Here is a 12041-nt window from a genome sequence, read left to right on the forward strand (position 1 = left end):
TGGCTTTGTCTCTTCTCACAACATGACCTTTCACCATAAACTAAACAAGAATGTGAAGAAATAGATAATTGTTCAACTGCTCAACAAAATCTCATAGTGGTCTCTTATATGCACACATGTTCTAACATAAAAGTTTGTATTGAGTGCATGCATGCAACATAGACATCAGTCTTACTACTGATCTTGAAAGTTTGTTACCATATGGTTGTTTGAGACCCTTACCAAATGAACACTGCTCTTAAAATTTCACTAGTTCCATGCACATGTACATGTGTTTGCATACACACATCTTAATGATACACTTAGCTCACTTGGTATGTACTTGCCACATCTTAAGGTCACACACACACACACACACACACACTCTCTCTCTCTCTCTCTCTCTCTCTCTCTCTACTACTACTACTACTACTACTACTACTACTACTACTACTAACACTACTAACACACACACACACACACACACTCTCTCTCTCTCTCTCTCTACTACTACTACTATTACTACTACTAGGTCCATCTTAAGTACACATGCATGTTATCACTTAGAAGCTTTTTTGTGTACACAGACACACTCTCTCTCACATATGATTGCTCTATTCTTATCTTAGTATTATGTATGAATAAAACTAGGGGGAATCTTGTCAACCTGAGATCTCCTTGGTCCAAAGTATAAATCAACACCCCTAATTAAGATACATGGAGAAAGATCAAGTGTATGGATTCCATTACTCTTACTCCATAGGTGAAACATGACCTTGGTTCTCTCACAACATGACCTTTCACCATAAACTGAACAAGAATGTGAAGAAATAGATAATTGTTCAATTGCTCAACAAAATCTCATAGTGGTCTCTTATATGCGCACATATGTTCTAACATAAAAGCTTGTATTGAGTGCATGTATGCAACATAGACATCAATATTACTACTGATCTTGAAAGTTTGGTACCATATGGTTGTTTGAGACCTTACCAAATGAACATTTCTCTTAAAATTTCACCAGTTCCATGCACATGTATGCACATGTACATGTGTTCGCATACACACATCTGAATGATACACTTAGCTCACTTGGTATGCACTTGCTACATCTTAAGGTCATGCACGCACGTTACTACTAGGTCACACACACATGTTATCACTTAGAAGGTTTTTTGTGTACACAAACACACTCACCCTCACACATGTTTGCTCTATATTCGTCTTAGTATTATGTATGAAAAGTGCAGCCTTGCCGCCCCCAAACCCAACAACCCCCCCCCCCCCCCGCCCCCCTCAAAAAAAAAACACACACACACACATACTTGACAACACATACATGTCTGCCAAAAAATTCACTTACATGGCCATGGAAAGGTTTTAGGGAAATGATTTGGAGGATACTAATATCAATGAGATTATGCTTCACATATGTATACAATACTTCTTATGTCCTCATTGGCAAGCAACAATTCTAGTTGCATGGACCTTACTTAATGAGAACTTTCAAGGCTCACAAAAATTACTTTAGTTGGCTAGCCGATGTGGAAATTATTGTGTATACTAACTATACACATGTTTTCATGTCAATCCTCCATTCTTGCAAGGAAGTCATGATGAAACTATCAATTGATCTTAACAAGAAGTTTCAACTTATTTCTAGCACCTTAGCTCAAGCATATTGGATTACTAACTTTGCAAAGGACATCTTCATCAACATCCCAACCCCATTTTTAATAATTTCTCTACTAACATTACTAAATGTTGTGAAAACATCCCACACCATGTTATCCATCTTGGAACTTGTCATTATGTAGGCTTTTTTCTATAATAAATTTAAAAGCATTTCCTTCCCTAGCCCTTATTTCAAAGGAACATGGACAAATGATGCTAGGAAAGATACACTCAACCTTACGCTTGATGAATGCATCAATTGTAACACTTGGATAATGAGAAATATCCTTGTATTTTGAGAGGGTTTATAAAAAGACAATGATCACAAAAGGTTTATAAAAAGACAATCATCCTCTTGGTCACAAAAGGTTATCCTCTCTCATATTGAACCAATCATCTGCTCAACAATAATGCTCTACGAGTTGTGCCTTGCATTTGTAACTTGGTTGGTCACCTCACACAAAATGATTGAAAAAGCTTGCTTATGGTAATTCATTTCTTCATATATTGATTACTATCACCCATTGCTCAAAGTAGTTAGTCAAGAATTATGATTGTTGTGGGAATTGTGGAAGGTCTACTATACTTATAGTTTCAATCACTAGGCCTACTATGAATTGTAGAATTCCAAATGTTTTTGGGGAGGAATATGTTCATATCAAAGAATGAATGACCTATGAAAAGCAAAAAATAAAAGTTGTATTTGAATACATCACATTTAACAATATTTGGGTAGATCTCAAGAGAGAGCAGATTGTAATGGTTAATAAACTTACCGTGGAAGACTGTAATGCTTATCAGATTGGCAGACCAAAGTAGAGTCAAACCGTTGGGCATCCTCCCATACGTAAAAACAACCCTTGCAGGAAGAGACTATTGGCTGATATATTTGGTGGTCAAACCAAATTATTATGGGACTTCATACCCTCTGCTATTGGGAAGACCTTGGCTTTTTGAAGCAAGAGCCAAGACGGACTGGTTCAAAGGAACCCTAGCCCTAGGCAGAGGATCCAATTAAGTAGTGTTAAAGCTATATGGATCGCAAAAAGGCAATGGATCCACATCCATTGAAGTCATAACCGACTCCTCTAACAAGGTAATAGATGGTACATCAGGAGATGAAGAGGGTGTTAAGCAAATCTTTCCTAAGAAAATAGAGGCACAGTCCCTAACAGTGGGCACTGTAAGCCAACTGCCAATGGAAGTAAAATCCTTGTCCATGGGTGAATATCTCCTGCCTCAATTAGAATTAACTTCTAAAATCACCTCTGACAGTGAAATAGAAGCATGGATGTATTGTTCTCCCTGTTACATGACAGCTGCAGAGACAGAGTAGAGTCAATACAGAGATAGTACAGTTACAGAGCAGATACAGTATAGATGCAGAGCAGATACAGAGCGGCTACAGAACAGAGACAGAGCAGATACAGAGATAGTTACAGAGACAGTAACAGATACAGAGCCAGAGTCAGAGGCAGAAGTAGAGCCAGAATTGGTGACAAAAGCAGAAGCAGATGCAGAGGCAGAAGATCTGTTCTTCTCCTACAGAGCCTCTATAAAAGCAGAGTAAGAGCCTCCAAAGGCTGAGGATGAAACTGATGAGGAAGAAAATGAAGTAGGTTATGAAAGTGCAGATGATGAATTCCCTCTGATAGAGGATGATCTTGTTGATGTCCCTACAGAGACCTCAGAGGCTGAATATCTTCGGGTGCTGGATGGAATGACCATGGTTCCATTTGGGTTGGTCAATGGACCACAAAGTATGCAAAATCTGTATAAGCAATGGATTAAAAGCATAAAAATTAAGTTCACCAGTGGCTCTTGTCGCCCTGACTGTTCAGTTAAAAGAAAAGATGATGATGATGCCCTCTGCCAATAGAAGCCCAAGCCCTCAAAGCCACGGCCTCTAGCAGGTCCGTGCTATGTGACATTCTTGGATGCATCCTCTGAAGATGAAGCCTTGAGTCCTGAAGAGGTCACCACTCAAACAAAAGCAAAAAAATCTCTGATACCCTTTCAACAACTTAAACGGACAAATGAGTCATCTGTTCAGAAGGAGGACATTGGTTTTAGTGGGACATTAGATGAGGATAGGAATCTCTTGAAAGAGTCAGACCTTTACCTAGAAGCAATCCGTGGGACATTTATCCGCGAAGTGGAAGGTGAAAGACAAGTAACGTTCTTGGATGCTGAACGAACGGAACATCACCTGAAAGTGGGTCTCAATCTTCCAGAAGAAGAACTAGTGGTCCTGTGAGACCTACTCAAGGAGAACTTAGATGTGTTTGCTTGGTTCTACAAAGACTTAAAGGGGATTGATCCCATAGTATGCCAACATCACATTGACCTAGAGCCTGATGCCAAACTTGTAAGACAAAGAAAAAGACGGATGAATCCTAATTACTCTGCTCTGGTGAAGGCCGAATTATTGAAACTTCTTGAAGCAGAGTTCATCTATCCCGTGGCTAATAGTGAATGGGTTTCGCCCATTGTGGTAGTACCCAAGAAGAATGGGAAACTTCGAATATGTGTTGACTTTTGAAAGCTCAATTCGAAGATGAAGAATGATCATTTTCCTATCCCTTTTATAGACCAACTGTTGGACACAGTGGCAGGCCATGAGCTGTATTCCCTCTTGGATGGATTCAATGGATATAACCAGGTCCAAATAGCAGAAGAGGACCAATCTAAAACAACCTTCACCACAGAATGGGGGGCCTATGCCTACAAAGTGATGCCATTCGGACTCTATAATGCTCCTGCCACCTTCCAACGAGTAATGATGGCTGCCTTCTAGAACCATCTGCATGATTTCATTGAGGTGTATCTTGATGACTTTTGCATCTAGAGCTTGATCCGAGAGCACTGGGGACACCTAGAGCAATGTTTTGACATATGCCACGAGTATGGGATTTCTCTCAACCCCGACAAATGTGTCTTTGGCGTCTCCTCGGGAGTTCTTTTGGGCCATATTGTCTCTGCACAAGGAATTGCAATAGACCCGGCAAAGATTGAAAAGATTGCCGCCTTAACAACACCAACAAATCTCAAGCAATTGAGAGGATTTCTTGGCCATGTGGGCTATTACAGAAGATTTATTGCACATTTTGCAACCAAGGCAACCCCTCTGCACAAGCTTTTAAGGAAAGAGGTGGATTTCCTTTGGACGGATGGCTGTGAAGAGGCCTTTAATACTCTAAACCAGTGCCTGATCCAAGCACATATTTTACAGCCTCTTGATTGGACGAAGGAGTTCCATGTGCACACAGATGCATCAGTTGAAGGGCTAGGTGTTGTCCTATGTCAAAAGGGCCCTTCTAAATTAGATCAACCGATATATTATGCAAGCCGAAAGGTCACTGATAGGGAACAAAACTACACAGTGAGACAGAGCTTGAGTGCTTGGCAATGGTGTTTGCACTGGAGAAGTTTCGACACTATCTATTGTCCACACATTTCAAGTTCTATGTGGATCATGAAGCCTTGTCCTTCTTGATAAACAAAGCAGATGTTAAAGGACGACTGATGAGATGGTTGCTCCTATTCCACGAGTTCGACTTTGAAGTAGTCACTAAGCCTGGCCGTTCCCATGTCTTAGTCGATCATCTATCACGGATCCCTTAAACAGAAGAAGAGGAACAGGATGATCCAGACCTTCCTGATGCTTCCTTGTTTCTAGTTGAAATAGTTACTCCCTGGGATGCAGACATAGCCAACCTCTTGGGAACCCAACAATATCCTCCTGGCATTTCAAGCCACGAGAGGAAGAAGCTTCTCTTAGAATCAGCCCCCTACACCTTGCTAGGCGGAGCCCTGTATAAGAAAGGCAAAGATGAAGTACTGCGAAGATGTGTCGTAGGAGATGAAATCAGTATAGTATTGAAAGTATGCCATGACGAACCATGTGGTGGACACTTCGCAGGAGAAGCAACAGCCAGGAAAGCTCTATTAGCAGGATACTGGTGGTCGACCCTCCACAAGGATGCATATGATTACTGTAAAAGATGTGATGCTTGTCAGCGAATGGGGAAACCCACCAAAACAAGTGCCATGCTACTGCAACCCATTCTTCCCCTAAAGCCGTTTGAGAAGTGGGGGATTGATTTTGTGGGTCCCATTGATCCACCTACCAGACGGAAGCAGAACAGATACATCTTAGTATGTACGGATTATGTCACAAAGTGGTGTGAAGCTAAAGCCCTAAAGCGGGATGATGGTAACAATGTAGCACTGTTCATATACGAGAATATTATCACCAATTTTGGCAGTCCCCTAGAGCTGGTAAGTGATAGAGGTACTCATTTTCTTAACAAAATCATGGAGGAGTTGACGGAACTGTATAAGATCCACCATCGTAAGTCCACTCCCTATTACCCTAGAGCCAATGGCCAAGTTGAAGTCACCAATCACATTATTTGCTCGATTCTGACAAGAACGATTGCTGCACATCGTCGCAACTGGGACGATCGACTTACAGAGGCCCTCTGGGCGTATAAAACTTCTTATAAGGCAACAACATGACAAACCCCTTTCCAGCTAGTGTATGGTACAGAAGCTGTCTTTCCTGTTGAGCTGGAATTGCCCTCCTTGCGAGTGGCAGTTAAAGAATGCTTGGGAGATAGTGAGTCACTGCAACATCGTCTCCTGCACTTGGAATGCTTGGATGAGATTTGGCGGATGGCCCTACAGTGCATGGAAACCACTCAAGCGTGACACAAGGCCTATGCAAGCACAAGGAGTTTAAAGAAGGTGATCTTGTTCTAGCCTATGATTCGAGATTTGGCAAGTTTCATGGCAAACTCCAACAACAGTGGATAGGCCCGTACAAGGTACTGGCCGTCAATCCTAACGGCTCTGTTCAAGTGCAGACCATTGATGCCTCTGATGATCCTTTCCTGATTAATGGATATCGCCTGAAGAAGTACTTCCCTCCCTGGGGATCTTGACAATCACAGTCAACCTACCCTCTCCCTTTTGGGCATTGCACTGTCCTTCTGGTCGTGCTTCTGATAGCCCTTATGATTCTCCTCATGAGGCGGTCTCGTTTTGCTACCCCCTCACAGAAACATCTCAACCCGACATTGTTCTCTTCTCGTCTGATCCAACAACGGTGGCGAGGTTGGTCCTAACATATGGTATTTCTACCATCCTCTTTCTTAATGAAAAAGAAAAAAAGAAAAAAAAAGAAAAAGCAAAAGAAGAGAAAAAAAAAAACAAAACAAACGAAACTGTTATGGGAGAAAATGAAGAAATTCCTTGTCATAGCAGGCCTTGTTCCAAGAAAAGGTGGAAACACCCTTGGGCGAGAAGCTGACTGTGGAAAAGGTGGTAACACCCCGCAGTTCAGGATAGCTGACTCACCAGTAGAACCTCTTCAGCAAGCAATTTAAAGCCACCTCCCTTGGTGCGCTGTCTCTACAATATCAATCCGACTGCCCTTCTTAACAGACGACTCTTCTTACAAATCATTGATGTACGAGATTTGTAGGCTGCCTCCCTGGGTATGCCTCCTCCTTAAGATCCTAATGACACCAACAGTCGATATGATCTTCATCACCAACCTCTGGAGTGATGTGAGCTTTCATCTTAACAGGATGGGGACGTGAGTATGGGTTACCCTCTGTATCTTTCAACGGAGCGTGAGACAGAGGGTGGGGTGAGTGACCAGTCTTTCCCTTTAAATCAAATGAGAGGTGAGATGTGTGAATGGAGTGTTGCACACACGGGAAGGGCCTCTCAATGCACAAAGCACGATTTGTTTCTATGCAATGCACCATAAGGTTCCCTTGCCTTCCTTCTTGCACTGTATGTCAGCACAGGGTGGAATGCACAGTTGCACCATCAAATGCGCACAAGGCATATAACCTTTGCACAAGTGACCATGAGGATTATATCAACGGGTTTCAGGACATGGCTGTCCTCTCTATCTTTCAATGGAGCGTGAGACAGAGGGTGGGCTGAGTGTGACTCTGGAGTTTCTTCAATCAATTACCGAGAGGTGAGAATTAAGGGACATTACGACCTTTGGAGTCAGGTACATTTCCATTTCCCTATGCACCTATGGGCTGGGTTTCTGCCATAAGCACAAGACACGTCATTCTGTTCTATACACTGCACTACAAGGCTCCCTTGCCTTTCTCCTTGCACCTATGCCAGACGGGTTGGACGTACTGATGCACTATCAATTGTGCACCCTGGCATACTCCCTCTGCACCATTCCTTTATTGATTCCTAAACCGGGTGTGAGCTATGGGTTTTCATCCTGATTTCCTCGAGTGATATTAATAATGGGGTGAGTGACTATTCTTTCATTCCATTTGAGTGATCGTGAGTTAAGTGTAATATCCCTCGTCATCGACGAATTTCCTATGATTCTTTCAACTAGCTATCTCCCTAGGTGCTGCCGCGTGATCCCTACCACGAAGGACAAAGGACGTGTGCTGTGAAGACACCTTGTTATCTCCCGCAGCCGACGACGCCTCCAGATGTAATCTCAATAGTCGATATTCCTCCTCAGCAATATGGGCCAAGTTTTTCTAACCCTACACCTTCTGTTTCTCAGTACTGGTCATGTTTTAAGTGTGGGGACATTTGTGGTTGGTCTGATGTGAGGTACCATGTCCTTGATGTTTGGTTTATCATTCCTACTAAAGTCTTAAGTGTCGGGACGCGTCCCTGCGCGTCTATGTTGTATACCCCCATGCATACACTCTGTTTTGATCATGCATCTATGCCCTGCTTTTATGCTACCCTGACGGGGTCCCTTCCCCACCCTTACGTTCTATTTCACCCTATCCTAGGGGTTGTTCCGTGACTATTTGCCATCATTCTTGGTTTTATGCTTCATACGAACGAACCTTATGCTTATCGAAAACTCCATCCAACCTTACAACCCTGTTCGTCCCTTCAAACTGCCTATTTTTCCTTTTTACCGACCCCTATTCCGCCAGACGGTTTTCAAGTTATTACTTTTTGAAGTAATTTCTATAAATGGGATATTTTCCCATGTGAATTCGTCTTTATTGCTTCGAAACCCTGATCTCATGTGTCAAGCCTATCCTACCCTTTCTCCTTGACATTTTTCCTTTTTCTTCTGTGTCATTTTGATACACGGTTCATCCGTTATTAATTTTTGTGGGTTTTCAGAGTTTTTTTTCGTGCCTATTTTCACAAATTTTCCATGTGAACCTGCCCTATTTTCATCGGAATTCCAATTTGGTTTGACAGCCATGTCCTGCCAGCCTTTCCCCCACTTTTTCCTTTTTCCTCCGCCCTCTTCCGACTGCTGGATTTTTAGTTATTGATTTTTTCGAGCGTTTTTAAATGCATTTTTCGTGTTTTTTCCATGTGAACCCTTCCTAATTCCCCCCAAACAGAGCTTTGCTGTTCCCATCCTATGAATTCCTTTTTTCGAGACATTTTTTCTTTTTACCACTTGCTATTCCGACACACGGTTTTTCCCGTATTCATTTTCGAGTCCATTTTTCGACCCATTTCTGGGATTTTTTTTTTCCATGTGAACGCGTCCTATCTCGATCGGAACTATGTTTTGACATGATAGGGTCATTGGACACATTGTTTTGCACACTTTTCATTCTTTCCATACTTCATTCCGATGTGTGGATTTTTCGATATTAATGCTCGTTTGTGTCTTCGGGTTTTTTTTTTGCATTTTTTCCATGTGAACACCCTGATTTTGTCTCGAAACCGGTGTTGCATATTTCCAATATTTTTCCTTTATCCCCTGGCCCATTTTTCATTTTTACGGATTTTTGATCCGACACACGGTTTGGATTTTATTAAATTTTCTTTATTTTTTCCGTTAACCGTGTTTCTCGCTTCATGCGTGAGCGCACCTGTTTTTGGTTTTACGCGCCCTGGGACGCCCTTGTGGCACCCGTGGCTCGTGCATCCCCGTCCCTGTCCGTTTGCATCCGTCATCGCAAATTTTTTTACCCCTGCCCGCGCATGCGCACGGGCGAGGGATGCGTTCTTTTCTTATTTTTTTTCATTATGTAATATCACCAAAAAAACAAATTAAAAAAAAAAAACACTATCCACACCATTTCAAACAAAAACAAATACAATAAAAACTCCAAATAAGAAAAATAATAAGAAAATAATCCAAAAAAAAAAACATTTAAAAAAAACTAACTTTAATTTAAACAAGAAAAAAAAAACAAACAAAAAGGGAAAACAAAGACCGAGAAAAAAAAAGAGAGAAAGAAAAATGAGAAAAAAAAAGAAGAAGAAAAAAAAGGAGAAACAAACACAACAACCACCCAAACAAAAAAAAAAAGAATACCCAAATATTGAAAAAAAAACATAAACATATAAAAAAACGAAAAAAAAACGTACTTGTACCTAACTGTTCGTGCTCTCCCTCCTTTTTCTTCTTCTTCTTCTTCTTCTCTCTCCTTCCCTCTTTTTCTTCTCTCTCTTTCCCCCCTCTCTCCTCGACCCCCCCGCAGCGGCCGTCTTCCTCCTTCTCCTCCCTCCCCACAGTGCCGCCTCCCTCCTTCCCCTCCCTCCCAGCAAGGTCACCACCGGGCACCTCCTCCTCACGACGCCCTCCCTCGCTCGGCGGCCTCCTGCGCCCTTCTCCCGCTCAGCAGCGTCCTCCGCTCCACTCGCTCCTCCTATCTCCTCCACGCTCCGTCGCTCGCGCCTCCTGCACCACCTTGTCCGCCAGCGGCCCGCTTCTCCTCATGGCCGCTCCGCCGTCTCGCCCAGCGGCCTTCTCGTCCTCCTCTGCCCTCTCCGCTTGCAGCAGCGCCTCCAGCCGCTCCTCCCCGCGACGCTCGCTCCTTCCTGCGTCGCCTGCGCTTCCTCCTCCCCCCCCCCCCTGCCACCACAGGTTAGTTACACTAACCTTCCATTAGTCAACTAACCCTACATTAGTTACACTAACCTTCCATTAGTCAACTAACCCTACATTAGTTACACTAACCTTCATTAAGTTAATCTAACCTTAATTAGGTTAATTTAACCCTACTTAGGTTAATCTAACCCTAAGTTAGTTAAACTAACCCTAGTTTAGTTAATCTAACCCTAAGTTAGTTAAACTAACCCTCGTTTAGTTAGTTAACCCTAAGTTAGTTAAACTAACCTTAGTTTAGTTAGCTAACCCTAGTCTCCTAAACCTAACCTTAATCTAACTAACCTACCTTAGGTTAGTCCCCACTTTACTAACTAACCCTAGGTTAGTTAGCCTAATGTAGGTTAGTTAGACTTGACTTAGCTTACCTAACTAACCTAGACTAACCCAGTTTAACCTAACCTGCCTTGACTTAGCTTACCTAGCTGACCTAGACTAACCCAGACTAACCTAGTCTCCATTGACTAACATGACTTGACTTAGTCTGTTGACTTAGTTTGACTTACCTGATTTGTCCAGACTAACAGGATTTAGCTGACTTGATTTGACCCTACGTACCAAACTAAGCTGCTTTCCCTGATTTAATTGATTTAGTTAATTTATAAATTCATTTCAACTCAGAAAAATTTCAAAAAATTTTCTAAAAATTTCCCTATATTTCTGTAAATTTTTGGAAAATCTATCAGGTGGAAATTTCCACCACTAAAATTACAGAAAATTAAATATTTGATAATTTATCCAAAATTACCTAAAAATTATTTAAAATTAGTAAAAAATATAAAAAAAATTCTAGAAAATTCCACCCACCCCTAACCTTTTTCCTTTCATTTTTAATTTTAACATATTTTCATACAAAGCACCAATATTTAAAAAAAACACACAAAATAGATTAAATATAAAAATCCAAATCTTATTTTCATAACCTAAATTGTGGATATTTTCTAAATGGCTGCAATTTTATTTTTCCTTCATCACATATCCATATTTAATTATTATTTCTTTTGAAAACATTTAAAAAAATAACAAACAACCATATACAATTTATTAAAGAAACACAATAAAATCCATTACCCAAACCACACTATAAAACCAAAACAAATACACCTTAAATATACCCCCCTCCCCACAATCCAAACTTACCTACATAATTTCAAAAATAAATTTTTAATTTTTTTAAAAATACACATAAAAATACATTCCAAATTATCAATTCCACTAAGGTGTTGTCTTTGTTGTTCAATCAGTGGTCTTTGCTTTTGTTTGACTGGATTCATTGCTTTTGGGAGACTCTTTTGTGCGCCTTCTGGCCATTGCATACACACCCCTTCCAGGTATTTATTTTGTGAGCTTTATTTATTTTTATTTCTCCCTTAATCACAAATTAATTGCTAAAATGAACTATTTATTCACCCACATTTTTCATGCGCATTTACGCTAAACACACCATTTCATAATAGTAATAATCAACCAGACGTTCACTTTGCACACGCTACGTGCGCTTAAGAGGCAC

This window comes from Lygodium microphyllum, chromosome 26 (genome assembly GCF_053477565.2).
Source record: "Lygodium microphyllum isolate KBCC chromosome 26, Lygodium_microphyllum_v1.1.10, whole genome shotgun sequence".
Classification (NCBI taxonomy): Eukaryota; Viridiplantae; Streptophyta; class Polypodiopsida; order Schizaeales; family Lygodiaceae; genus Lygodium; species Lygodium microphyllum.